This window comes from Sinocyclocheilus grahami, unplaced genomic scaffold, assembly GCF_001515645.1.
Source record: "Sinocyclocheilus grahami isolate Dianchi unplaced genomic scaffold, SAMN03320097.WGS_v1.1 scaffold230.1, whole genome shotgun sequence".
Lineage (NCBI taxonomy): Eukaryota > Metazoa > Chordata > Actinopteri > Cypriniformes > Cyprinidae > Sinocyclocheilus > Sinocyclocheilus grahami.
Window position 1 is genome coordinate 794,533 of NW_015505409.1, and position 4,997 is coordinate 799,529.

At 39.3% G+C, this 4,997-nt stretch overlaps 1 long non-coding RNA gene across 1 annotated transcript; it reads right to left on the minus strand.

Annotated features, from left to right (window-relative positions):
- Nucleotides 1–3,719: 3,719 nt before the first annotated feature.
- Nucleotides 3,720–4,491, minus strand: LOC107597347 (uncharacterized). Its single transcript, XR_001610452.1, has 3 exons — nucleotides 4,254–4,491; nucleotides 4,031–4,118; nucleotides 3,720–3,928 (listed from the first exon to the last, which is right to left on the minus strand). It is a non-coding gene; the product is annotated as an uncharacterized lncRNA (long non-coding RNA).
- Between the last annotated feature and the right edge of the window lie 506 nt (nucleotides 4,492–4,997).

Here is a 4,997-nt window from a genome sequence, read left to right on the forward strand (position 1 = left end):
ACACAGCCATTAATGTCTAAACCGCTGGCCACGAAAGTGAGTACACCCCTAAGTGAAAATGTCCAAATTGGGCCCAAAGTGTCTGTTTTGTGTGGCCACCATTATTTTCCAGCACTGCCTTAACCCTCTTGGGCATGGAGTTCACCAGAGCTTCACAGGTTGCCACTGGAGTCCTCTTCCACTCCTCCATGACGACATCACGGAGCTGGTGGATGTTAGAGACCTTGCGCTCCTCCACCTTCCGTTTGAGGATGCCCCACAGATGCTCAATAGGGTTTAGGTCTGGAGACATGCTTGGCCAATCCATCACCTTTACCCTTAGCTTCTTTAGCAAGGCAGTGGTTGTCTTGGAGGTGTGTTTGGGGTCGTTATCATGTTGGAATACTGCCCTGCGGCCCAGTCTCCGAAGGGAGGGGATCATGCTCTGCTTCAGTATGTCACAGTATATGTTGGCATTCATGGTTCCCTCAATGAACTGTAGCTCCCCAGTGCCGGCAGCACTCATGCAGCCCCAGACCATGACACTCCCACCACCATGCTTGACTGTAGGTTTACAGCTTTCACTATTCTAGTGTGCGCAGCACTGACCTCATACGTCATCTGCCTGGAACTGCTTCCAGTGTACTACAGCGAGCGCAAGCTAGATTAAAGTGATTATTACGTTTTGAATATGGATATTTTTCTTACAAAAACGCATTGATTCGCTACAGAATGCCTTTGTTCTCTCTCCGGAGCCGTGTGAGTCACTTTTTTTTATGGATGGGTGCATTTTATTTAACTGCTTTTGGACTGATGCATGCAACACCCGCTGAGTGCCATGAAACAGCTTGAAAGATCAAGGACAATTTTTAATATAACTCCGACTGGATTCGTCTGAAAGAAGAAAGTCATGTACACCTGGGATGACTTGAGGGTGAGTAATTTATGGGCTAATTTTCATTTTTGGACGAACTAACCCTTTAAGATAGTAGGCTATCACAATTTTAAATGAAAACTTACTTTTGACAGAAACAGCCGTCTCGTGCTTTTTTTTTGCATTTACATTACAAGTAACCCTGCTGGTCATAAAAATAACTTGGTTTTCTATCTCCAGGAGTGCCATCGGTTACCATGTTTATCTAAAAGTTTAGAATGCTTTTCCTTGCTTTACCCATATAGCTAAAACTACTTTAATTAGCCTACATGCATTTATGGTGCAATTAATAAATTTCGTATCGATCCATGTACATTTTTAACGCGAGCAATGCCCTGTCACTTTAATTCAGCGTGTGCAGCACAGCAAAAATAAAATAGACTTGGTGCGGGAACGATCGCTGCGATGCTGCATATACGTACCGCTCGGAACCATAGCTCGGAACGCATCGAGTGAATGCTCAACAAAAGCAAATGCTCCAAAAAAAAAACACGCACTGCAAACGGAGTATGTGTGAAACAGGTGTGGAATAGTAAATTTAGTTTGTAATTATACATGCTTGTGTGACAGCTTTGTATAATTGATGTTTTGTTATGCAGTGTTAGCCTATGTTTAATGCAGTCAATAGCCTATAGGATACATTTGGTTTTCCATAGACTATTCAATCATTAAACTAAGCTTTAATCATTAAAAACTGACACATAATAAACCAGAATAAACAAATCAGTAAGTGTAGGCCTACAATCGTATGTATTTTTGTATTTAGGCCTTTTGTATTTATTTTTTAATATCAATGCTGTTTAAGATTATGGTTTTAGCGCCATCCCCTGACAATTATGTGATGAATTAATTAATGCGATAAAGCATGTCAACATATTCTGTTACACCAAATACACAAAATAATGATCTTTAAAAAAAGCATCGTATGAGCCCTTTAAAGAATACATTTTTTTAAAATTTAATTCTGAGAGAATATTCCCCCACGGCTGTTTTTCGTGACTTTTCCCTCTGTGAAATTAAGTGTCGGCAACAGCAACAATGGTGATAGCTCATTTAAAGGTAATGTCACCACTAAATTGGACTAATTTGGACAGTCACGCTAAATGGAGACTCCGATGGTGGGAGTCGGGAGTCGGGGTCGACTCTGAAAAACCTGGAACCGAACACCCCTAGAGTTTAGGGGTCGTCTGGTGCATACAGTATTTAAAACCTTGTATTCAAAACAAAATTTTCAGCTGCGACTGATAGAACAGCCACATCAATGACATAAGCACAATAATCTATTGAAATCCATAGAGAATTAAACTTCATATTGAGGTCATGACTTTTCATGATTTTTAACACAAAATAAAACATGTTGCTAAGCAGCAACTAGGCTACATTAGCATGAAGCTACTTACTCTTTTTCCTGCCTCAGCTTCAGCATGCACTTGGAGAGAATTTGAAGTAGTCTGCTTTGATATGACTCATGAATAGTCTAAATTCTGATACTGTGTAAAAATGTAAACAAATTTGCTGCGATTTGCCTTTCACACCAGAAACCTGCTGCATAGCCAACTTTCATTTTCACTTTAGCAACAGTAAATGACTCTGTGGTGGAACTAGATTTTTATACATGGGCTGGCCAAGGGTGCTACTTCAGGGATCCAGGCGTAGACCATGAAGAAAATCAATGTGTAACACTATCATAGCATTAAAAAACATGAATGAATCGTGATTACTGATGAAACCGAGCGAGGTATAGTGATTTAACCACAAGTTCAATATGGCAGATGGGTCACCGTGATTTTGCCAAGTAAGACATGTTCCTGGATCAACATCTTTTGTTCATCCTGGATCAACATTACCGTCCAAGAATACAGACTTAACCCAATCCCCACCCCTAAACCTAACCATACCCATAATTTATTCCTAAAATCAGAGGGAAATAATAGCTGATTAACAAGAGTGTAGAAGCACCTAATCCTGATTGTAAGCCTAAAACCGACATTTCCTGAAAAGTTATCTCTCAGTTCTGATTGGTTGATTGGAATGATGTTCCAGGATCAACAAGGATGTTGATCCAGGAACATGTTGTACTTGGTCAAATCACGCTCACCGTGGCAGTCGTGGTCCAGTTTTACTCATTAATAATGAGTAAAACTAGTTGTAATTTGTTTGTTTGTTCAAATTTTATGACTGACTGTTCTCTTGTCAGTTATAATGTTTGAACTTTATTAGTTAGGCTAGTAGTTTTTACTGTGGCATCAAAGAAGTAGCCTACTTGAAGAGGAGAAACAATAATCTACAGTATGTGGGAAATAATGTGTTTTTTAACCTTAAACTGCATAAACACATGTCATTACATCAAATACACAAAATAATGTTCTTTTTTTAGCAACATCAAGGCCTTTAAGATGCTTCTGAAGTGAACCATCAGCTTCAGTGCAGAGCAGGTAGACTGCAGGGCCTGCAGAGCAGTTGTGTTTGTGTAGGGTGCCACAAATATTTTAAGATTTTGAAAGGGCGCCATGACTGAAAAAGGTTGGGAAATGCTGCTTTAAATGACCTATTCAAAAAGTCATCAATTACTTGCTTCCTTTTGAACTAAACCAATTATTCAATGACTCATTAATTAAAACAGTGACTTGCCGCCAGTAGTTTTTTTTTTTTGTGGGTGTTTGGCTTAGTGTTATGTTAGAATCGTTATTATACTCATACCTTTTGTTCTTTACTATTTTGAATTGTTTTTAGATTTATGACATTTTGTTGTATGCATTTGTCATTTTTAAAATGTGTATAGGTAGTATACCCCGGAGTCCCCGGATGACCTGGGGGCAGGTTTTGCCCAGCTGGCTGGGTCTCCAGTTTTCCACATGGTAGCTGGTGCAATAGACGGATGCCACATCCGGATCAAGCCACCAGCAAGTGATGCCCCATGCTATTTTAATAGGAAGCTATTCCACTCTGTTCAGCTGCAGGCCATCACCGACCACAAGGAGAAGTTCCTCGATATCTTTGTTGGATATCCCGGGTCTGAAAAGCACAATATCAAGGAACATGGAAAAACATTAGCATGATCAAATCATGAACTAATAAAAATTTGAGGGTGAACTAATTAAAAAAAATAAATCTAACTTTATATTTTTGTTTTAGGTTCTGCCACTTTCTTTTGACTTGAGTGGCAGAAATTTTGCCCTCAAGTCCCTGCTCTGTCACAAAAGATCTGTCACAATAAATGCACAGAAATCAAGCATAAAAAGAAGGCAGTAAGACCTTTGCTTGAAGTATTAGTATTTACTACGTTCAGTGTCAACAGCACCTGAATAAAAGTAAATTTTTACATAACTTGTTAACTTACTCAAAACCTTTGATGGCAGCATTACGCTTTCCAGTGAAGGGCTTCATCAGCCACTCTCCACTGAATAAGCTGAGTGTGTTCATCAGTCCCTGTAATGTCGAAGCAGTAACCATTAGTCATTATCAAGCCATTAATGCTACATTGACAAGCTGTGGCATATTTATTAACAGTAGCTTAGTATGTAGCTAACAAAATATCAACTAAATATTAGTAAAAGAGGGGGGAAAAGTTTTAAAGTCCGTGGAATTTTCTAATCTCATTAAACTGCTTAACAACGACCGTCTCCGTTAAGAAAAGCAGTTAACAAGCTGATGTAAGTTACAACAGCATTGACACTAGCTCCAGCTGTTCGTTAACTTGATGCGCTCAGTAATAACAATGATTAAACATCTTTTTACAGCCGATTCACGAAATCATCTCATCGATTTACAATGTTTAAACTTTCAATAAGTCAGCCGTTCACTTAGATCATGTATCGTATGCATACTACGGAATTCGGGCGGAAGTAGTAGGTCATCCGGGTACTTCTCGCCTACTGTTTTTCGAATACTATGAATTCAGACATACTACTCGCCTCGCATACTGTTTTTCGCCTACTATATAGTATGTAAGTATGCGGTTTCCTGCTGTTCCCAGTGTTTGATGTACCCAAAGGGTGAGTAAATGGTGACTTAAAGGGTTAGTTCACCCAAAAATTAAAACTACCCCATGATTTACTCGCCCTCAAGGCATCCTAGGTGTATG